The 25,051-nt window shown below is 41.9% G+C and overlaps 2 long non-coding RNA genes across 2 annotated transcripts; one reads left to right on the top strand and one right to left on the bottom strand.

Annotated features, from left to right (window-relative positions):
* Positions 1–1,019: 1,019 nt before the first annotated feature.
* On the bottom strand, positions 1,020–1,415 carry LOC128733130 (uncharacterized). Its single transcript, XR_008411865.1, has 3 exons — positions 1,392–1,415; positions 1,202–1,325; positions 1,020–1,136 (listed from the first exon to the last, which is right to left on the bottom strand). It is a non-coding gene; the product is annotated as an uncharacterized LOC128733130 (long non-coding RNA).
* A 2,599-nt stretch (positions 1,416–4,014) lies between these two features.
* On the top strand, positions 4,015–4,430 carry LOC128733131 (uncharacterized). The gene is made up of 2 exons (XR_008411866.1): positions 4,015–4,048; positions 4,128–4,430. It is a non-coding gene; the product is annotated as an uncharacterized LOC128733131 (long non-coding RNA).
* Positions 4,431–25,051: the final 20,621 nt, after the last annotated feature.

The raw sequence follows: 25,051 nt of genomic DNA, 5'->3' as shown, positions 1-25,051 counted from the left end.
AGTGATCTGAGTAACTTGAGTGAATGGCCTGAATTACTGATTGAGTGACTTGAGTGCCCTGAGCAACGGCGTGCCCAAAGAGAAGCTGAAGGTGAGGGGGCTGGCGTTTCAAAAGTACGTTTTGGCCAGGAAAAATCCAGTAATGGCAGGTAGGCGGATTTAGTTTTATGCAATTAGTTTACTTATCGCTAACATATCAGCGAAACAGCGACCCCCCTCCCTCCCCTCTAAGCGTTACGTAATTTGCGTACGAAGCCAAATTGGAACTTCAAAGTGGACTGGCAATTCATCATGAAATGCGGTTTGAGCTGAGACTTGAGATAGGACGTAAAATTGCACTTGAAATTATTCTTGAAATTAGACATGAAATTGAAGTTAAAATTGGAACTAAATTAGACTCAATTGGACTCATATTGATCTTAGAATTAGACATCAAATTGGACTTAAAATGGAACAAAATATGAGACCTAAATTGGACCTGCAATTACAGTTGTAATTTTACTTGAACGAGCTTGAAATTAAACTTGAGAATGAATTTGAAATTAGATTTTCAACTGAACATAAAGGGGGGCCTGTAGCGCCAATGTTACCTAGACCACCTCGGCAAGTCAGTGGTCGTGAGGTGAGCTCGAATCTTAGTAGAATCAGGCCATTCGATGTTGAGTGACTTTAACATGGGTTTATTTTTAGGCTCCACTGAATCCTTCCTTCTTGCATTTACCTACAATGAAGCCTCTTACCGGGACAAGCTAAAGGCATTACAAGCCACTTTCAGCAATCACGGGCCAACTGTCCGTCAATGTGAAAGAAAATTCCCTGCAACGCGTAATTAAAGTGTATTAAATATTAATGTACCCTTTTTTTAAAACGCTGCGGAAATTTGACAGGAAATCCGCGAAAAAACACTGTCCAATTTCCGCAACGTATTGAAAAACGAATACATTGTGTTGACGGACTGACAAAACACAGCCGCCTACTGAGGATCATTATACAAATAAGTCAATGTGTTAGAGGAGAGCTTTGTTACAAATAAAGCAAATTTATTTCTCCTTCAAAGTAGTTCGAAGCAAAGGTGACGGTTTCGCTCGTCATCAATGGGAGACTCAACTCAGTGATGGTTTGGCTTAGAACTGGTACTAGAAGAAAAAGTTATGAATTGTGAAGTTTTTAAAATCAGTTTGAATTAGAATTTGTTACAAACCGTACGGACGCCGACTGGATTTGGTCCTTCCAGGCTTCCCACTGGTTAACGTTTCTTTGGCTTTCGTCGGCTTGTACAGGCAGAAAGCCGTTCGCTAGGAACGCCAGGAGGAGCAGAACAAAAGCTATAGGGAAGAATATTAGGATAAAATTTAATGCAGCACATGAAGTGAATGATCAGTTTTGCTCACCATTTGTAAGAGTTTTCATTGTGAATGAATCGTATGAAGTCTGTTATTCGATCTATCAGCGTTTTTATAGCGAGATTTCTCAACGGAATGTCACCACCTTCGGTAAATATTGAATCAGTTGGAATGGTTAAGTTCCACCGCTACTGAGTATGTATTTTGCAGATTTCTCAAGCTCAGTTTTATTCTACTTAATTTTTCAATATTCTGTAGGGATCTGAATAAACCAGGAAGAAAATACTGAAGTTTATCATTTCTTCGAACTAAAAGTTCCGCCAAAGAACAGGCACGCAACTACGGTCAGAACACGGCAGTGATTGCGTGCCGCGATGTCCCTATCCGATTGTTCGGAACAAATCGAATCGAACCGTACAGGCAAAAGCTAATTCTCCCAACCGCCAACGGAATTTGTTTGTTTATTTGCTAGTCTTTCTTTGTGACCATGATAATTGGAACCGTACAACTCAATTAATCAAACTTTTTTTCCTTGCTGCTTTTCCGCTCCATTTTTGCCCTTCAATTTGTACGCTAACAATCAAGACACAATAATCTTCAACCGGCGCGCGGAGGAGTGCACAATAATTTGCGGATTTCCCCTATGAAAGCCCTTCTTAGGGTGGGGGGCGGGGGCGAATTGGCGTGACTGTGCACATGCCCCTAACGATTTGTGCAGTTTCATCCTGCTCCAGCAGCAGCAGCAGCAGCTCTTCGGAAAGTCGTCCAACAATCGGGAACTCGTCATCGTTTGCCTGTTTCTGCTGCCCGTCCCGGTCCCGTCGCGTTGTTGCTTGCTGACAGCGAATTATCAGATCGAACCCACGACGACGACTTCGTCTGCATCCATCCGAAGCAATTTGTTATTAAGTTCTGTTCTGATTTTCCAACAATTTGCATTCGGTTGCTGTCTCACGAACTCCCGATAGGAATTCCGCAGTCACGCACCGCTTTTTTCATTATTGTTCCTCATTAGGCCGGTGGCCTATAGGCGAATCTTCAAACTAACCTCAAACTGACAATCTTCCGCAAACAATAACAGAGAGGTCAATCGCTTGTTAGTTGACCCACATTTGTCAAACACAGCGTCAAACGCCAAAACGGAAAACCTTCACATTAAAGGAAACCTTGATCTAGGCAGGCCGGGGCGTCGTTTTACGCCAGTAAATTTAGATTGCATCATAAAAACAGTACGCCACGTCAAACTTGTTTCGTTTCTTTTTTTTTTTTTTTTGAGGGCGTTGAGTACAATCTGATCCGCATCCAACACAGCTGTCCGGCTCCGGCCCCGGCCCCGGTCTTCAGTCGGTCTAACATTTCAGCCAGATCAGACATGGGGCTATGCAAATAATTTCTGCGCACCGCGCTCTTCGAGAGCAACGACGCACGTTGGCCGGCGGCGATCCGGCCTGCCTGACTGCCTGCCATGGCTTGGTGAAAATAAATTGAATCTGATCTGACCACGGAAGAATGGAGCAGCCAGCACACAGTTGGCGAGCGTTGGGGCACGCAAAAAAAAACCGACGAACATCATCTCTGCGCGGTCAGCCGGTTCTCGGACCAGGCAGGGTGGTTATTAGTTTCCAATCTTAATGAATTGCCAAGCAGAATCGTGCCAAAATTTTGCCGGCAGGCAATTCCGATGCAGCGGAGGAACCCAACCAACCGCACTCCGATGGATGATTTGATATGCAATTATGGAAGCGTTCGTTTGTTGGTAGCGCAACGTCGGCGCAGGGATGATAAACGGGATTCTGATAGTAGGCTTTGGAAGAATTTCAAAACAGTGTTGGAAAACTGTTTGAAATTGTTCTTAAACAGTTGCATTATGACAATTGACAGCTGACAGGTCTAACGCTGGGAATGGCCAACTTCGATAACACGGCGTCAAACAATGGAAAGCGTGCGAAAGTGTGAGCTTTAATTTGCATTTAGTTGGTAGTTTTTCGTTCGAATAACTTACAGTGGGATCCACTTCGTTCGATTTTACCGGAATGATGAAACCATTTTAATTTTAAATTTACTTCAAAATAGAAAAAGTACACAATTTAACAACAACCCTATAAAAGCAACGTTTTCCGGTCAAACGTAATCAGTTCGGACAACAACCATGAAGATCTCGTTCGGTTAGTATCGAAACAGCACCGCTTCCAGACTGTTTCGTATTTTTCATTGATTAATTTCCTAAATTTCCAGCTCTCGTTTTGGTTCTGCTTCTGGTGGGAAGCTTTTTCGCCGACATCGCCGAAGCACAGGGGGCTGGCGACGGTCCGGCTTCCCGGGCCGATCGACGTTTAGCTCGGGCGGAGCGCAGGAATGCCCGAGCGAAGGCCCGCCAGGATCGCCGCGCAGCTAGGCGTGGTGGCGGCGGTGCCCCACCACCGGCAGCACCCGCACCAGCCGCCAAATAGTGAAGTGTCGATTCAATAGTTCAATCAATAATATGTCCTTTTCTCAATTGGAAAACAACCAGCACATCGCACTAGAATTTTTTCTCATTGCAACACAACCCGTGAGATTTATTGTTTATTGATTGAGCTGGAAAAATAAACACTGTTTATTATTCTTTTAGCAATTGATTAAACAAAACCCTTTCGTATAAAACTATCCTCAGTAGACCTGCACTGTAACCGTCAGTCTCTGGATAACGATGAAATCACTTAACAGTAAAAAATTTTCCCTTCACTTTAAGTTATAATTTTGTTTTCGGTTTTTAACCAAGAAAAAAAAACTTCCATTTTCCAGTTTGCTTTCTACTGCTGTTGTTGTTCGCCAGCTGTAGCTTCCTGCCGGCGATCGAAGCAGGCGATCAAACCTCCTCGCAGCACATTCGCGATGCCAAAGTGGGCAGCGTTGCCGATAAGCAGAAGGCCAAACAGGTCCACCAGCAGCGGCAGATAACCGGCGTGAGCAAGAAGAAGGGTTAGACGGGCTGGGTCGAAAAAATTCTGCTAACACTGGTTTGAATTTTCGCTCGGTGCCAACCCGCAGTTAAAATGTGTAAAAGTTAAAATGCAATAAATTTTGGTTTGAAATTGGGCCCTGGAATTTGGTTTTTGTTTAGCCGAGGGGAGGCTTCAATTTCAGCTTCAGCACCTACGTGCATACAAGCTCCACTGATCCCGTTTCACTAACTGTTCTAGTCAGGTGCGATAAATATTATCCATCCACACAAGGCTTTTAATCAACTCTGTAATCTAATCTCGGAACATGTTATTCGTTCTTTTTTCTGCCCAGCAGCAACTGTCATCATTCATTATTGCTCCTCCATTCCTTCCTGCAGCTACTAAATGTAAATTTAAATAATTAAATCTTACTTTTGTACTTACTGCTTGATGCGAGCCAACGGCTCATACTAAAAGGATCCGAGAGGGCGAAAAAATGCCAGACAGCTGGTTGAAAGGTCTCTTTGTTCTTATATATAAAATCTATAAATCTATTATCCGTTTGTGGATTTGAAGGCAGCGTACGATTTAGTTAAACCAAATGTGCTGTGGTAGATAACGCTTGAGCATGATTTTTGCATTGAACTGATTAAAATTGTTCTGATAACGGAGGATCAATATGATGCCGGTGAGACTAGCTCTTTAAAATGTGCTGTGAAGAGCCAATTGCTACAGAAACAGCTCCATTATTATCAAGGCCCACATCTTTATGAGTTTCGCTGGTGACTTCGAATCATCAGGATTGACCGCAGGCCAATGGAGAGGAGGCTTGTAGACCTTTCAAGGGAGAAACTGTGAGATTGAAACTCAGCATGAATTCTGCCACAACGAGGTATTTGAAGTATCAGCTGCGCATAAGGCCTTCTATGAATTATGTAACCAACTGAAGTTCCATAGCTTGTAAACTCGTACAAAATCGGCGGCCTGGAGCGGATGGATGCTAAATGAAACTGTGTTCTTTCTTTTCGTTCTACCCGAATGGAGAACCAGCCCCTTCTGAGGCATTCCGCTGATCATTTCAAAAATTCCGACCATTTTGGTGGTATCTTTTTTCGAAAAATTGGAGGATTGTTCGAAGATTATTCTTTCGTTTACTCGGCGACAGATCTTGGATAAGTTCCGGGAGCACAGTCTGCGCTCTCATTATCCGTTTGTAGATTTAAAGGCGGCGTACGATTCAGTTAAATGAGCTTGAACATGATTTTTCTATAAAACTGATATAACTGTCGCCAATAATGCAAGGGTTCAAGCAAGGGTAGCTCGTGCTGTTCAAATAGTCGTCTCTTTTCAACTTGATCTTGAGCCACACGTCGCCGATTCTCCAGATGCCTTCCACTCGCACATAGTAAGGGCGCGTATGTCCTTCGTGAGCAGCGTTACAACTTGAACAACTACCATTCTAATAAAGGTTTTGTGCACTATCAACTTCTTCGACGACGTAGCATTTTGCGAAGGGCTAAGTAGCCCCTATTTCCGGCTTGAATACGCGCTGGATCGCTTTACTAGTGTTGCTGGCTGCGGTAAGCAGCGATCCCAAATACACGAGCTCATCTACCACTTTTAACTCGTCGCTGTTGCGAGGCCTGGGAGCGGTTTACTTTTGTTAAAGATGGTACATCTCGTTTCGATGCCTGCTTGTCGGATTACCCCCTCAAGAGCGATGTTATTCGTGTATTATCTGCCATAGTTGATCTCGATCGACTGTATCGTATGCTGTCTTGCAGTCAATAAAGAAGTGACAGACAGGTGGGCACTTTATACTCCCGGCATTTCTGCAAGATCTGTCGAATTTGGTAAAAATTTGGTCCGCAGTCGCCCGATCCCGATGAAGACCCCGATCTTTTGAAGACAGAAAAATTATCTCCTTGCATCCATTGCTCATCTCAAATCGAGCAACCCGATTTCTCGTTGGAGTTCTTGGTGATCAGGTGCTGGCTCATTACTGACTTTTATGGGCATTGTTCCAGTGTGTTGCTCTTACGAGATTGATTCAGCTTCTTGTAAAACTTGCGCGTATCATTAGCTGGAGTAGTTATTTTAATTCTTTACAATCTCTGTCGTCTGTACTGGCACTTTTTACTCTTCGTGGTCCTTGCCCGTCGCTATTTGGCTAAGTTCTTCCTGTGCAAACCTCTCACGTTCTGGTAAAACACACAAGGTATGCATTTATATATGCACTTCCCTACGATAGGTTCGCAGGGATCCACCATAAGGCTGTTTGCTAGCATGCCTCTGGTGATAGGTGATTCACTGTTAGCATTGCCAAAGCGCTCGGAATGGCCGAAGGACCAGAACGTTTGATAGCCTGATGGCTTTAGCGGCTCGACCCCCTAATGCAATGGCGGGGGAATTTTAGCTTTCCATAATGCCAGCTTAAAGCGTAAAGAACATTCTGAACCATGTAGGAAGTTTTCTTTCGTTTGCAGTGCTGGGCAGTTGATGGTTATCGAGATCTGGAAATTTGTAAACAGATATTTTTAACAAAAAATTTGAAATCGGAAATAAACCCCAAGATCGGAAATTTATAATCAAGAATCTATAGCAGAAAACCCACAATCCGATATTCACAGTTATAAGTTTTTCAACCTAAAATTTAAAGAATTTGATTTACCTAGATGCGATGCCCATTAGGATTTCACCTGCATAACATAACGCTTTGAAGTGGTCGATGGAAATTCATATATGTTAGCACGCTTAACGATATGAGCTGCAATTCTAACGATAAGTTTCAGCTGCTAATGGGTTATCTATCCAGCTGAAATCCCGTAGCTTGTAAGCTGGCTCAAAATTATGCGCTTATTATTTCTTTCGGCGGACTCTTCGGATTCAGCATGGATGCTGAAAGTAGCTGTAAAGCGCGGGCCGCACTACTTTCTTTTCATTCTACCCGAATGGAGAACCAGTCGCTGCTTATACCAATATAATTTATTCATATTCATTCACCTAATGCTGAGATCCTACATTTTACGGGTAATTTGCGGACCATGAATGAATACCGGTCCGCTCAGACAAAAATCTTCTTCCAGGACAAAAATCCGGGTTCAGACTATGTTAAATAAGAACGCGCGGGTAGGGGCGCTACATCCCCCCCCCCTCCTTACAGAGCTGCAAGTTATCTCGGAAGCAAATCGTATCGGCTTCAAACCTTACTGTGAGTCTCTTGGTCAGTGGAATCATAAGCACCTCATCGTTGCTTTGGCTTGTAATGATGGTTTGCAATCATGGCGTGGTCTGAACCCCGGGATCTGAATCCCGAGTTCTACCAAGCACACGAAAAGCTAGTGCTAGAAGCAAAGCCTAGGTGCTAAATTCCGTTATCGAAACTTGACCTTCTGTTTATATACGATAGACTTCGCAACCAGCTGTTAGAGTACAGGACAATTGCAGGGCCAGGTGCTACGACCCTGTTGACTCTAACAGTCTCTCCCAGCCGAGATTCCAACATACGACGACTGGCTTATTAGGACAGCATCATACCTCGAGCCTAACTGGGAGGCTAATCGATAATGCTTTCAAAATACATCTTCAAAATACGATATTCAACAGATAATTCTGGAAGTATTTGATGTAAGGCTTGCGAGGGATTTTGTTTGGAGAATTGAAATACTCATAACTAGATAACTGTAAATGCAGCCGAGCGGCTCCAGTTCGTAAACCACTCAGGTTCTGGTACTGCACAGAAGGCATCCCTACGGAAGGCGTATCAGCATTCAGATATTAGTGTTGCTTGTATGAGATCCAATTTGATGGTTTTTCCATGGCAAACTAGCAGATTATCAAATCAAATTTCCGGCTTGCAACAGCAAGCGAAAGCATTGTGTTTGGGCCTTTATTTGGGTTAATGCTCCCGACCAGGGATGAATAATTTGTCACGATATGTACAGATTATGACAAACTTAATTGATTGCCTTGAGAAATAGAACAGATACAGACGATCGTTTGTGTGCAGTGCGTGAATGTCAACACAAAGAATATGAGTGAGCTTTTATTCTCGCAGCTAGGTAAAATCTAACACTGTGATCGAGTGCTGCGAAATGTGAGAGCAAAATGTAGTGATTGAAGTTAAAGATTCACTGTTTGTCATAAACTGTACAGATTACGATCTGTGCGTGTAGCGGTAACTCACAGATTTGATCAAGATCGCTGTTTTTCTATCCCTGACAAGCAGTTTACTCAAAGTTTCGTTTATTTTGTATATCCTTCGAGGGTCCTTCATTACATCCAATAAATCAGTACCGGACAAACAGTTTGATGCATTTGCGAATCATCCTAGAATATCTAATTCTGATACTTAAGAGCTACCCAAGAAACATTTATGCGCTGAATAAACATTTTAGCACCCATAATTATATGCATCTGCATATGCATGCATTTTAGCCATAGCCAGCGATGCCAGATCAGCGGTTTTCCCGCTAGATTTAGCGGGATTTCAAGTCGGATAGCGGGACTTATTAACCAAACAGCGGCTAGCGGGAATCTAGCGGATTTTTAAATAACTCAGCGGGATTTTAGCGGGATCTCGATTTAGCGATATTTGGTAGGCAAAAAGAGTGCTGAAAGAGAGGTTGACAGCAAAAAACTTCGTTTATTGACACTCTAATGTCTGCTCGTGTATTGGCAGATAATTCAGTATATTCTGTTGATTAGAAAACTCCGTGTTTTTTACCTAGAATGGAATCAGTTCTGACAAATACTCATTAGAACTTACTGAAAAAGCCCCAAACCAATCCGTTTTGCGTATTCCTAATTTTTTCACAAATTAATTCGTTGCGAATGGCAAAATCCAACTGATTCATGAATTGGAAACAAAACAACACAAACAACTAATGTATGTATATACATCATAGTTTGCTATATACCGCAGCATTTGTATGATAACAAAACCAAAACAAATCGGCTGATGAGCCGATAAAACCGAAGTCTAAAAGACAAATCGGTACATTTTTGCTAAAACAAAACATCAGCGAGAACAAAGAGCCGATGCGTTTACAGATATTTTTGAACTTTGGCTGCTTATAAAAATTGAAACATGTCTTCTTTTGTCACCAAAAACCATAACCATTTGTCAGAGTTGCTGAAATTTTGCATGATTTTTATCATAGCTAGACAAAGAAAGAGAATTTGTGCTAAAAGCTTCTTTCGAAATTTTCGCATGTGTTCTTAGACTCCTTAATATTATAATTCCTACGAAATTTCGTACTAAATTGTCATTATCACCCCTATTCTGTGTTTCGAACAAACCTTTATTTCGTTCGACTTGTTTCGAACGAGATGTTTTGCCCATTTGATTTTGCTGGCGGAAATTTCGTTCGAATAACCAATTCGTTCGAAATATAGAATAGCGGTGTCTATGAAGAATAACAAGATATTTCTTTTTCTGTTTCCTGAAGCTTCGTCCACATAAATGCAGCAAATTTGCATAATGTTCATTCAATTGAAACCGCTCAATTTCAGCAGATCATCTTGATTTCAAATGCAAGCCTTACTGAAATGAATATTTTTTAATTTTAATTCTGTACCAGAAACGAAACTTTTGATTCAGCGGGATTTCTAGCGGGAAATAGACTCTAGACAGCGGGATTTCAGCGGGAAATCAACCTCTGGGCAGCGGGAAAATGGGCAATCGACCTGGTAACACTGGCCATAGCTGAATATGCATCGAATAAAATTTATGTAAACAACTGTACAATACTTATTCAGCCGAAATTGAAAAACTTATACAACTTATTTTATTCGAGGCGGAAAAACACTTGTTAAACAGTTAAAGCCTCTATTAAGCTACATTACAGCTTCAAAGCAGCTATTAGCAAGCCCGAAGCTTGACTTAGATGTTTAAGAGCTGAAAAAAGGTTTTTATTTCTAATACTAAACCATAGTTCAGCCACAGGTTGAATAAATTCAGGTAAAAAACGTTTGATCAGCCTGGAATTGTTACTTGGGTAGCTGCTTTCAAAGCTGCAATGGAGCTTAATAGAGGCTTTTGCGTGTTTTGAAATAACCAATTTGGGCAATGCTGTCAATTCTATTTTTAGAACGAGAAATAGTTTTGTAATGCTTTTTCAGTCGCTTAATCAACGTCTTATCAACCTTTATGCAGCCATAAATGATCTATTTTTAAATTTAAAAAAGAATAGAACGCGTCATATTTATTTTGCTATGGCGTCGTATAATGTTTGAAATTTTGAATAACTTGAATTCGTATATATGCAAGCTAATTAAAATTGAATGTCGTCATCTTTCGGGAATTGAACCGCCAACTTCTGATCCATAAGCACTCATCGTATGATCCGCCCCATCTGCATCTGTAGAACAGATAGTGAAAATATCTTTGCACTTGAAGCAGTCGATAATGTCGATAATTGACATATTTTTGCTGCCAGTCGAATTCGAAACTCTATGATCTGAAAGTATGTATGCTGTGAACCGAATGGAAGCTTGGTATTAGTTTGTAAAGCCACTTTAACACCCTTAAGCTGCTTTAAAGAAATTTGAAAGCTGTGAGCCTAATGAAAGCGTCTACAGGTTTATAAGGCCACTTTAACACCTTTAAGCAACCGTAAAACGGTTCTATGTTTGTGGCTGTTTAGAAGCGGGTTGTTTAGCAGAAAAATCCGCTATTAAGCTTGTTAATAATCAGCTTTGGAGGAAAGCGGGTTTGGAAAAACTTAAAGTAGCTTAAACACCGCTTGGTCAAACACCATTTGAGTGCTTACTTTATGCAGCTTGGATCGCCTTAAATCAACTCGTAAACAGCAATTGCTCTTGCTGTTTACGGGTTGGTTTAAGGCGATCCAGTTTACAAGATTTTTCGAAAACAGACACTGATGAAGCCTGCATGTCGTAGGGGAAATACGTATCTGTCACGAATATATATAAACAGCAGAATTTAATTGGAAAATTTTTAATTGCAGAAGATGGCGGTTCAATTCCCGCAAGATGGTGACTTGCATTTTTAATTAGCTTGCATATACGAATTCAAGTTATTCGAAATTTAAAATATAGCTTATGACGCCAAAGCAAAATAAATATGACGCGTTCCATTTTTGAAATTTAAAGATAGATTATTTTTTGGCTGCATAAAGGTTGATGAGACGTTGATTAAGCGACTGAAAAAGCATTGCAAAACTATTTCTCGTTCTAAAAATAGAATTGACAGCATTGCGCAAATTGTTTATTTCAAAACACGCAAAAGCCTCTATTAAGCTCAATTGCAGCTTTGAAAGCAGCTGCCCAAGTAACAATTTCAAGCTGATCAAACGCGTTTATAGCCGAATTTATTCAACCTGTGGCTGAATTATGGTTTAGCTTTAGAAATAAAAACCTTTTTTCAGCTCTTAAACATGTATATTCAGTAATGTTATCAAGCTTCGGGCTTGCTAATAGCTGCTTTGAAGCTGCAATAGAGCTCAATAGAGGCTTTTGCGCGTTTTTAAATAACAAATTTGTGTAAAGCTGGAAACAAGGCGCACAGAGGTTATATAAAGGGCGACATAATTGCTTAACAAGTGTTTTTTTCTGCCTCAAACGAAATAGGTTGTATAAGTTCTCCAATTTCGGCTGAATAAGTATTGTAGATATGTTTACATAAATTTTATTCTATACATATTCAGCTATGGCTGAATAATAATGGCTGCTAAAATATTTAATCAGCGCATAAATGTTTCGTGGGAGGGCTGTTTTATTAAGATGACAAATCGTTTATTCAGCTAGTATAACACAATTATTGAGAATATTGACGGGTTGTGGAGAGGTTGAAGATGCGCCTAATCTGCTTGTGACACTATTATGTGAAGCAGCTGATTTACAGCGCATTCATTGGCTGCTTAATCACTTATAGAATACAGAGGCCTTTACTTCAATTTATTCAGCGTCTACCACCTGTATTCAGAGTTAAATCAGCTGTGACCAAATCAGTAGCATTTTAATTCAGCTTCTGTGTTTGTTGGGTAGTAACTGCAGTGACTGTTTCCGGAATCCGGAGAGTGATGTTTTCATGCCATACCGGAAATCTGGTGAGTTCACTTCCGTCCTAAAACACTCAACCTTTGGATCTATGAGGCTTACAGCTTACAGTTGCAGTTGTCAAACAAACTTGCGTAACCAAGGAAACTTGAAATTATACTTTTTCAATCAAAACTTCAACGCAACCTTGATGAAAGTTTGTATGCCGGGTAGTAAACTGTTTTCGGCTTTTTTTTAATCTAATTCATTTGAGACAGGGCAGGTACCCATTCAACAATATAACATGCCCATGAATAATTTCCTTCATAAAGAAGCTTTTGTCAAAGTACCCATCCATCTGTCGAAACCCCAGTTAGTTTAGTTGAGCACTGAACAAACGCGATAATGCCCCCCTGAACCGAAAAGCACTGGCAGAAGAGGTTTGTTCTTGAATAAATCATTCAAATCCCTCTCGAAAGCCTAGTCTTTCGAGTCCACGTTCCCCGGCGGCGGCGGCCACAGCAGTAGTGTTAATACAGCGTGAATGGTTCGAGATTCCTGACAAGGCCGTTCGCCACTTTAGGGCAGTTGTCGTCGACAACGGCGACGACGACGACGACGACGACTGGTTGGCGGCCAGAAGCCGGTCACACATCAACGGTCCTTTTTTAATAAGTCTGTACAAATTGCAAATTCGCGTTTGCAGCTCCACTGGCTCTAACGCAGTAACAGCAAGAGCAGCTGGTTCGGCCCGGACTGGCAAACTAGTGTGACCATTTGAAAGCACTGCTTTAGCAGTGGTTTAGCTTATAGTTCGCTTAGTCCGTTGCCTGTCGATATAAATTATCGAGTGAGGGGTTTCAATGGGCATTTTTGAGTCGTTGTTTCAACAGCTGCTGCTGCTGCAGCAGCAGAAGTGTGAGGAAAAAATGCGACACTCACACTTGGCGTCCGCGTTCGGTTCGTTTGCATCCTCCTCGGTCCGGGTGTAAGTGAGATAGATGATCTGAACGATTCTTGTAACCAGTTCCATTACCATAGCGCTTGTGAACCACGTTCGTTCGTTCGTCCCCGTGCCGCTGCTGCTCACGATACACACTTTTAATTTACAGGCTATCGCTTTTACTTACTTTGTTACGCGGGTCCTCATCGTTCGCTGCTGGTCCCTCGCTCGTCAAGATCACAATCCGCGCGCGCTCCTTGCGCTAAGTGCACAGCTCTCGAGAACAAGATTAGATAAAGAACTGACCATATTCAATTTCAGAGCCGGGCCCCATTTACAGCGCCTTCCGATGGCCATAAGTTAAATGAGAATATGGCAATAATAATGAAAAGCGAGCGCGTGAAAAGCACTGTAACCGTTGTCATTCCACGGGATTAGCACCGGATAAATGCCGCGACGGTTGGTGGCGCTTGGGAATCCACCAGCAGCAGCAGCAGGTGACCTCCGAGATGCCGCCCACTTGGCTCGTATAGGCCCCTGGCGCTGCATATGAAATATGTTCGCTTGAAACCGCACTGAAATGCAATAGTTGTGTAATTAATTCAAGTGTTTCTCCATTATCAGCCGGCCGATGCAGTTGCCAATTGAATTAGATATTGAATGATCAATAATCGTTTGCCATATTGCCGGTTAATGGTTGTAATCCTGTTGAAGGTTTTTTCCTACGGAATGCCATTACTATTAGCTCTAATCGATTGTGAAATAAAAACGAAATTGCCCAAGTGCAGATGCTGTGTGCAACCTCGATCGAGCGATATCTGTCAATGTCTAATTATGCAAAAGATGTGTTTTAGAGCAGGAAGCCGAGCTGCTGCTGCCGCTGGCGCGGTGTGGCTCTCAATCAATGTCTAATTAAGCCGACAGCTGACTGTGCAACCAGGAAACGGTCCAGTTCGCGTCATCGAAATGTCAACCGAGACACCACCGCACCGGTGTCCAGCTTTTGTCTGTTTTTTTTGCCAAGGCTGCTGGGGTCACACCATAAATCGTTCGGTACCCGTCGTGTCCCGTCATGACCCACGACCGCGCACCGTCACGGGTGCCATTTCGCATAATTTCATTTCAACCTATCAACACTAATCGCAACGTCTATCAATCAGCTGCAGGCCTCCTTCGTCGTCGTCGTCGTCGTCGTCCTTCGTGTCGTCGTCGGTGGCGGTGGAGAAATCCCTTGACGATCCCCAGACCTAGTGTGTGTGGGACCGACGCGGCGCGAAAAAAGGCACGCCACACCTTCGCGAACGCCGATCTAGGTATCTGGTGCCGTTAATATGTTGCACCCACCGCCGACCGGCATCCGACCCGACCCCTTCGCTTGGCTGCGTTGGCCGGCCAACCGGCGGCCGGGTTGATTGGGTCGTTATCTCACCGCGTGATCTACTCTTTTCCTACAGCCACGGTCCTCTGAATCCTGCCGATTCTCGCCAACCACACAGCATCGTCGGTCATTGTTCTGCTGGGCTGACTGTTTGACTCGGCAAACATTGAGCCTGCTGCTGCTCGGGCTGCTATCGGCGTCGTCGGTCCTTGAGCCCTTGAGATTAATTACCGTCTGATTTCGAAACCATTACAACAACCATTTGCTGCCGCCGCCGACTGTCTAACGAACGAAGGCGAACTTTGTAACCATTATTATTTATCACTTGCATTCCGCTGGTAAGTATTCGCCCTGCGGTAGGGCCGCTGCATTGCTGCATTGGACATTTTCTTCCATCACTGGACTACTGCGATCCGCGCTCCGAAAAACACACACAAACGGAGGCATTTAAAACACTACAATTTTTCACGCAGCTGCTTCCTACAACAAAGTAGCCGCTGTGCGAACTGTCAAGCTGTGAAAACGACGTCGTCGTCGTCGTCGTCGTCGGCGTCGATGGGAAATTAAAAACCAGCCACTTTCCCAATTATCATAAATCAGCCGGAAACATCCTTCCGTGCGCGTGACCATAAAGCCCGTGCGCCTGTTATGGGTAAATGTGTGTGTCCCCAAGTGCTGTGTGGACACCCTCGGATTCAATTTGATCGGGACCGGACCGGACGGTCGAGTACGATCGGAAAATGGCCTTTTAAGTTACGCTAATGCGCAACCGGTGTCCTCCGATTGCCACCGGCCGACCAGGGTGTAATGGATGTTTTTACGGCTTTTTTTTCGCTACTCTGCGAGTGCTGCAACAAAGTTGCTTAATCTATTCTGATACGTAACGTACCACACCGCCGTGGCCATTGCGTTGCCGTTGCGTACGTGATGTTTTATGGATTTAATATGGGCGAGGAACACACAGTTCGATTTTCTGAAGTAGTCTAAGAGCGTTTTATCCTTTTACGATGGACATTAAGCAGAATATTTTATCGTGACAACTTTGAATGGCTATGTTTAGAATGTACGTCGCTGCCGTAATTTTTTCGCTCCAACTTGTTACCTACTAGACAATTTTATGGTGGTTTTTCTAAATGTTAAGTTGTTTATACTTTATATGTCTCAATCAGAATATTTCATAGTTAGTCATAATCGTAATAAAAAGTATAGAATGTAGTACTATCAGAGCAGAATTAGTCTTCGACGCCGAACAACAAGTTTTTTATCCATGCATTTTCCTCAAGCAATTGCAAATTTCATACATCGAAGTCGAGTGCTCCTTGATTCAGAACCTTGATTCAGATTCACAGTACATTTGTGACGCATCCCAAGAATTCCACGATGAAAAACTTCAACTTGCTTCGCTTGTAAACAACGGTAGTTGTTTGTTGATACGTAACCAAGGCAACGAGCAAGAATATGCAGCGACGCCAACGCAAAATTTCCTTTGTGCGTCGAAAATATGCTGGTAATATTTGTTTTTACAATAACCTGATATTTTATAGTAAAAACTTTATCACAGCAAAGTCCCCAGCAAAATATACATGCGATTCCTTGTTTCGTAAAAGGTGGCAAAATAATTGAAACTCGATTCTCCAAAAGTATCGCGAATACCAAGTCCAGGGCCGGCGCTTCCCTTAAGCAAAACAAGCAGCTGCTTGGAGCGCCACTTTGAGGGGGGCGCCATTTCGACTACATTAAAAACTGGAGCATAAAATAAATAAGTGGTCCTTCTTCTTCTTTAGCAGCATAGAGCCGGGATGGCTCGAGCTGTATCTAGAGTTACTCTCCACTGTATATGGTCCTGAGCTACTTGCTGCCAATTCGTTGATCATCTCGACAGAACCAAATCGGCTTAAACCTGGTCGAGACATTCAGCACGTTGGGTCCCTCTTTCCCTATTTCATGCCGATGGAGCTCTTGTAAGAAAACAGATTTCACTGCACAGTCGTCCGGCATTCTTGCAACGTGACCGCCCCAAGCAACAATTTGAGTTTGATTACACTCTTATGATGGTATTTGATGTAGCAGATGACGAATCGGTCATGAAAACCATCATAAGAATAAAGCCCTCATTGTTATTTGGGCGGTCCACCGTGCTCTCTCGACAATCGCCAGATGTACTACGGTAATCTCTTCAAGTAGTGCCTGCAGTTCATGGTTCATACGCCTACGCCACCCTCCGCTTTCCGTTTGTACTCCGCCGAAAAAGTCCGTGTTGCAGTGCTACAAAATAACAGCCTATTCTGATGAACACCGATTTACAACAAAACGTAAGAATTAAAATAGTTAGATAACCCAAGCAACAAGGAGAGTTTTATTGTACTGTTATGGCGGTTTCCATGACCAATTTTGGTCTTAAATGCCATCATAAAAGTGTAATAAAACCCAAATTGTTACTTGGGAAGCGTGGTGGGAAAGTCGTATTAACATTATTAAATTAATTAGAAACTTTTCGGTAGAAATTTTCGAATCTCTTCAAAATCAGTACTCAGCGGATGCATCTTTTGATGAAGCAAGCAAAGTATGAGGACGAAGTTTCTGCAGCAGCAGGAACTCTGAACTGTTTTTTTCCATCTAAAGCAGATGACAAATCTATTGTACTTTAAAATTTGAAGCAGAAGGCTTTAACTTTGTTTTAGATAACTCTATAAATTTGATTAAAACATTGTTTTTAATTGTAAGATGCACTGACATTAACATTTACATATTGTATGCTTCATATTTAGATTGTAACAGTCAAAAACGCACAAAAAATAATCATTTTCGGCAGAATCTTTAGAATACCTGCAGGAATCTTAAACAAGTTTTGACGAATGCTAAGCATTCGACGGGTTGGGATTCTTTAACTATTTGTTTTATGGTTAGGAACGATTAACGTGGAATGAAAAGCAAAATTGATTAGATGCCGGATTTACTACCGCATGGAACGCGTCAAATTAAAAAATATGTAAGTTCGATGTCGTTATAAAGGCAATAACCTTATTTTTACGACTAAATTCTGGGGGCGCCATTTTCAGAATTTGCTTGGAGTGGCAAATTGGCTCGCGCCGGCCCAGACCAAGTCCCACCTACGCATCACCTATTTATAGATTTTAAGGCCGCCCATGATACTATCGACCGTGAAGAGCTATGGATAATAATGGACGAAAACAAGGCTGGCTAGGCTTTCGAGGGGGATTTGAAGAATTTAATGAAGAACAAACCTCTTCTGCCATCACTTTTCGGCTTGGCGAGCATTATCTGACACTGCTGCCGCCACAAACTCATGGAAAAACTACCAATTTTCCCCTCTACAGCAAACTCAATCGCCGAATCGACCAAGTTTTAATTGAAGGAAGGTACTTCGGATTGGATAACGTCGACGTTAGAACCTACACCATGGCACTAACGTCGATTCTGATTAGGTATTACCTTTTCATGGTTAACGAAAAGGTTATCAGTCGTCTCGTCAGAGTATATTTATGGCAATCAGCATGGCACCCAATATCTGCCTTCCCTTCCCTACTGCCACAGCCTCTTGAAACAATTAAAATTGGTCCTTCAAACCTACTAACAACAAGAACATTTTGCAACTCCAAGCGCTGAAACATAGCATTCTAAGCATAAGTTTCGATTACTATCTAGGTCGCCGTCAATTTTTCAATTTTTTTTTTCGACCTTTCCACTTCCATCGAAGCACTGCGCGAAAGTTAACCTGATGGCACATAAAACTTTAACTTACCACCCGAATAGTAATTTCGAAAGATATTATAATGATTTATTTGAATTGATAGGAAAAACTTCAATTCGTTTCGATTGCAATCGCGAATCTAGTCGGTAGTCGTTTGTTGACACGTAACCAAGGCAACAAACGAGCGGGATGTGCAGTGACGCCAAACTAAATAATTGAACATGACATTGACTGACTAGATATTTTCACTGTTAAGCTAACGATGATCATAGAGCGTCGAAAATAGGCTAATAAGATTCGTTTTTTCCGTGACCTGTTTTTTTTTGTCGTAAGAGATTTATCATAGCTTGTTCCACAGAAAAATTAATATACGATTCTGTTCTACATTCGTAACGCCGGAACCTCCGCAGTTCGACCAGAAATTCTGCAACAGTTTCCTTGCAGAGAGTGAGCTTTTCACCAGAAAAGCGCAAAGGTATTGATGGAAACTACAGCAAACCACGAGTCTATCCCGTTTATCACGTTACAAGGTTTGGCGTGTTGTTACTTTCAGCCAGGAATTTCAACTCAATCTGTTAAACGGTTATCGAGCTGGCATCGGAGATGCGGTTTTTTGTCAACTCGCTTAAGACCATCCACCCATGCCAAGGAACACGTAGGCCAAATTTGGTGGCGACCGGTTCGGGCGTTCCGGAGTTATGACGGAACAAACCTTCAAACATATGGCCACGCTCACTTTTAGCTATATAAAACGAAAAGCTAGAAGATAAGATTACAAGATTTGAACTTCACTTTTGTTACGGGCACTCCCCTTTTGTCTTCCAGCCACTTGCTACTAACGAAAACATACATACTTTTCGTTACGGGAAGTCTCATAATGCAAGAAACAAAGTTTACTCATCATTTACACGTCTTTCTGCCGTTCTTGTCATTAACTTCTCTCCTCCTGTCTACTTCTTCCCTTTTGCCACTCAGACAGAAATCTGTACAATGCAAAAGCCACAAGCCTTTCTTCTTTTTTGGCCCTCCCCCTTGTCAATGACCGACCACACAGCTTTCAGTCTGTCCCCCTTCTGGTAATTTACTTATGCCAAGGAATATGTATGCCAAGTTTGGTGGAGAACAGTTCAGGCGTTCCAGAGTTATAGCGGAACATATTTATAGATCGGTAAACAACGCCCAGTTAGCTTTTGAATTGCGTTGGTGGTCTGCAAGCTAGTCGTTGTATGTTCGATTCTCGGCTGGCACTAGAGGAACCCCTCTAGATAGAGTCAGTAGGATTGTTGCACAAGCTCGGTAATTACTCTAACCAGACGACTGCGAAATCTGTCGCTATAGAAGGATCATATTTTAAAGACGATTAAACCCGAGGCTTTGCTTTGCTTTCGATCCAAATCCCTATAACAGAAGAGTATCAAAGCTTTTATTCATTATGCTCATTGGTGAGGCTCTTTCAGACCCCCGTCCTTGTCTCACAATCATTTGTACAACTGCTCTGCGGAGAACATTCTCAAAAAGAAGTACACGAAAATCGGATAACCTCAAATCGTCGTGACCGATACCAGCCCTTCTGATCTGAATTCCAACCGTTCGACATCTCCAGTGAACAAGCTGAAAGTGATGGATGGAGAAGAAGCAGAAACGAATGGAGCAGGAGCTGGAAATGGAGGTATCAGTTTAAAGGAAAGAGATGGAGTTCAACCGGGTCATCGAGATGAAGCGGGTGCTAAGCGGAACAAAATGAAGGACGAAGGAGGAAGCGATTGAAGCAATCACTCTCGAAGAAATCCATCGATATTGGCGAAGGAATGTCTGGAAAAAGTAAATGAAAAGTAAAAGGCTGAGTCTGAAGCTGAAAAAGCTGACAAAAGAGAATCTGGAGAAACGCAAAGAAGTCGATGAAGAAGATAGCGATTTTAGTGCAGACGACAGCGGTGGCGAAAAAAGTCTGCACAAAGATTAATCGGTAGGTGAATCTGATGGAGCTTCAAAAAAAAGGGAAGGTATTAAGAAGGGTACAGTCTCGAAGATGTCCAATCGATTGAGTCGATACGGGGAGGAGGGGTAGGTACAAGCTGGACCGACCAAGACACAATGGCAGCGCGAAATGGGTAAAGCAAGAAGTTACGCGCAAGAAGAATGGCCGCTGTTCTTCGGAATGTATCAAATGTGCGACGAACTCTCTAATCTGAAGCCTTCACCAGTTGTTTTGCCGTTCGGAACAACTACTGCGGAGTCATCTGGAGAAAGTACATAAGCTGGAACCACCGAAGGCCGGAAAGTTGGCCACATTCGTTCCCTTCAGTACAGTACAGTACAGTTTCGGTTAGCCTATATTCTCCACAAAAAAGTCCATCACTGTCTTGGCCTTCCTGGATGAAAAAGCTTGACAGATCGCGTCTACGGCCGAAACAAGCAAATGTCGCCGAATCAGGTGGTGGATTTTTGGGATTCTCCTATAAAATATCCAATGAAGACCTTCACAAGCCACTGAAAATACTGAAAGCACACTATGCGCTGGAGTCTGCCGAGGAGCTTGACGCGGCCCAAGCTGCACCAGCGGCACAGCACATGGGCGGCATATGGGAGCAGTTGGTGAGGTCCGTGAAAAAGGTGATGAAACCGGTAGACGATAAAATAAGAATCGAAGTAAAGTGAGATTGCCAGAAGGAGAAACGGAAGATAAAAGTGACACAAACTAGGCAATCGGGTTGAAAAAAAGGGAAAAGCCACGAGAGAGAGAGAAAAGAATAAAAAGAGGCATGAAAAAAAGAGAATAGGGGGAAAAACAAGATAGAAAGGGAGGAAAAACGTAACATAAAAAGAGAAACAAGTGGAAAAGAAGAAAACGGGAGCGTAAAGGAGGGAAAACAAGACAAAAAAAAACGAGTAGACTGTGCAGAAAAAGATGAAGAACGGAAGAAATAAGAAGAAAAATGAAAAAAAGAAAAGGAATCCTAAAGAAAACGAGAAGAAAATTAGGATAAACACGACATAAAAAGCTTTTTAACCAGGGAGAGTCGGGACAAAAGTGGATAAAAATAATGGGATAGAAAAGAATGGAGAATGGAGCAACGAGAACAGAAAAAGAGGAAAAATGAAACAGAAAAAATGGGAATAAAACATGAAAACAGAATTTAACTCTTCTATAAAGGGATAAAACGGAAAAGAGAGACAGAACGTGACAGAACAGGAATAAAAGCATAACAATGAAGAACAGAACAGAATAACTAAAATAAAACAAAAGACCAGCGAACGAGAAATGGGACAGAAAACGGGTTAAAAGCGAAAATGAACTAAAACCGGTACTGAAAAAAAGAAAAAAAATCGAAAAGGGGTAGAACATGACATAGAACGAGAAAGGAAGAGAAGAGAAATGGACCTGAAAACGAGGAAAAAGGTAAGAAAAAAGACGAAAAACGGAACCGGAAACGGCAGAAACTTAGGACTCAAGAAAAGGGTGAAAACGAGACAGGAAAAGAAGAGAAAGGGAACAAAAAAACACAGAAAAGGAACAGAAAACACAAGGAAAAAGGAAAGGGAAAAGAGGAAAAACCAAGAGAAACCAAAATGAAAAAAAAGAATAATGAGAAAGAAAAAACAATAGTTGCGGGAAATGAGAAAAACGGGAAAAGGAGATGAAACGGCATATGAAAGGAGAAATATGGCATAAAGAAAGAAAAACAGACTAAAGAAAAAGGCAAAGTGGAACATAAAATGACCGGACAGGAAAGGGAAAAAAGGGAGCCGAAACTAGATGAAAAAACGAGAAGAATAAGATACAAAAAATAGTTAGAAAAATTCAAAAACTGGAAACGGTAAAGAACGGAAATTTTTTCTAATACCTTAATTGAAAATAGTTAGCCAACGTTTCATTAAAAATCCATGCTCCATAGATTGCTAATTTCTAATTATTTTTGAACGTGCAAGGGCAATACGAATACTGCCATACTTAAATATCGCTTTTTATAATTGTCGCATTGAAAAGTTATCTGCTATGAACAAGCGTGTCAATTAAAATCAACTAGAATTAAACACTAATTCACTGCACAAATGCATTTAAAAACTACACGAGGTCAAATTGTTTGATTGACACCGAATGATTTATGTTTTAACAACAACTACTATTCCATAATCAGATTGTTTGATAACGACCAGTAGAGCAAAGCAAAAATCTTTTACATCTTCATATAAGAATGTATTCGTCCTTTAAAGGGCAGTTTTTGGTAATTGATGATGATTTTCTTTGACAACAGAACAGAACAGAACCACCTTGGGCAACGATAATCCCCTGCAGAAGTTTGTTCAATTGTTTGTCGTTACGGATAGTCAGCTGCAAATGACATTGACATGAGATTATTCTGACCGAACCTTTCAGTTCCAACAGTTCAGCAGCTAGATTCTATCACAAATTCTTAATAGACAGGTGAACTAACACCAGAGCATTCAGCGTAATTTTCTTTCGCAGTAAATGGTGAAGACGGAATTGGTAAGCAGCACGACTTGAACGGGACTTTGCTTCTTATACCACTTGACCGTTTGCTGCGAAAGGAAAACTACGCTGAACGCGTTGGTGCGAGTGTTAAATTTGGACGTTGCAGTTTTGGAACTGCCCGGCATGCCGTTCGTGACAACAACAAACCATCTTATGTCATTTGCAGCTGGCCATCCGCAATGGCAAATAATTGAACAAACTTCCGAATGGAATAACCGCTGCCCGGTTACATGCCACTTTAACATTGACTGGTTAAAGACAGAAAACCTGCAGTTGGCTTCGGATTCGACACCTGCTACCACCCTGGGAGGTTCTTGCGTTGCGTCTAGCGCTTGCCCGGAACATTCAATCCAAGGGGAAGTATTACAAATCATGCCGTTTCTCTCATCCAAAGCGTCCATCGTTGTTGAACAGATAATCACTAATGGTCCTTTTTAGGGCCAACAAATTATCTCAGCACAGAGTTAGTAGGATATTCAAAATCATACAACAAAGTGACTAATCTAGTCCTACCTCACCCATTATTTATGGTTATTTATGGGTTTAGAAGTTACTAATTTTTGAAGTAAAACATTTAGTAATGTTCATGAATATCGGAAAAGTTCAACTAGTTCTACTATATTGTTTTTATTCATTCAAGTGCACAAAGGCACAAGAATACTTAAAATTCTGAGACCTTTCGGCCCGCTTTGTACATTCATTTGGATCGAGAATAATACATTTTTTAATAATTACAAAATGCTGCAAGTAAACATAGCATAAAAACGAAAACGCCATTCTCTCACCCGGAGACACTTTTTTCCTGCGTTTCGTCCACGGGTCCTGTTAAGTTACCATGGTTGCCATAATACCATTATTATTACAATTATGATTTGTCGTCACTGTGCAGTGCCATAACAACAGTTTGACAACACACTCACCCGTCGTCGCCATACCGGTCGCTATGCAACCGATGTGCGATGTGGTGTGTGTCTGTGTGTGCTAATTTACCGGTAAACCATAAAAATGACCATCTACATACTTCGCGAAATGTAAATAGCTGACTGACTGTGGCAATGACGACAGCTGCTGCCCAGCCAACTTTGACCGGATTGCTGGCAAATTACGGCACAGTTTAGATTCCTAACGTTTATGGCCATTACTCTTCGCTGTACTGTAGGGTTAATGGCAAGATAATTCGAAAAAATGCAGTTTAGTAGCATTTGTTTTTAGACCCTTTATATCAGAAAGGCCTTCTTTTTTTGTGTTGCACTTGTGATGTCAGCCCTTGGTCTTCTTGGAAAGTTTTAGAAATCTTTCAACGGACGAACGGGGCAGAAGAATTAGCAATACAAGAGTGTTTACCTAATAAAACGCAGCACGGCAATGGCATGGCATGGCAGTGATTATCAAACGCCATGAATGGGGTTCCATTTATGCATGATTTATTTTCAAATCAACCATACCCAAGGGGCCGTAAAAAAACACAGCCAAGGTTCCGTATAAAAGTGGGCTCACTGCCGTTTGCTCGCGGTTATCTGCTTTATAGGTCGACCGGATGATATAAATTCCGGCTTGTTTTGCCTGCAAATGAACCTATCATAAAAGTCTTCATACGAAACGAGATCATTATTTCGCTGCTTATTGCAGATAACAGGAGATACAGGAGATTACTGCGTCTTTCTCTTGAGGATTCTTTAGAAATTGTTGTTGTTTTTTTGCCATCCCTATCGGCACGAAGGGATGCATGATTACAAATCACATTATACGCAAAACAATGTACGGTAATCATATCTGCCACTTCGAGATTTTCTGCAAGCCTAAGGAAGACGATTCGACGAGATATTAATGGCATTAATTCCACCGCTCGCTCGGTCCCATTCCGGGCCCGTTCCGTTAGCAATTCTGCCAACAACGGCACAAACTCAATAAATGCGTTTGACTGCAGGCCACTAATTTGGCAGTGCCTACGGTGGTGCGTGTATTTCCATACGATTATTGACATTGCGTGCTGAGGTTTTAAATGTCCATCATCCTCTTATATTGGTGAGTTTTAGTATTTCCTATTCAGTATTGTTTGCATTCAACATTAGAAAGATTGCCACTTATTCTTTTCACTGGGCCCTGAATGCTTTCTTTTGATGAGTCTTCTCTCTGGTCAAATCGTTAGGGTAATTCTTGTTTGTCTATCACAGTAGGCTTTGTGGCCGTTTACGACCGGACCCGTCCTCCGTTGCGATTCCTAAATGCTCATTTATTATTGCACTGCTGTGCAC

This window comes from Sabethes cyaneus, chromosome 1, assembly GCF_943734655.1.
Source record: "Sabethes cyaneus chromosome 1, idSabCyanKW18_F2, whole genome shotgun sequence".
Taxonomy (NCBI): Eukaryota; Metazoa; Arthropoda; class Insecta; order Diptera; family Culicidae; genus Sabethes; species Sabethes cyaneus.
Note: the sequence above shows the minus strand (reverse complement) of the source record. Positions and strands in the feature narration are given on the sequence as shown.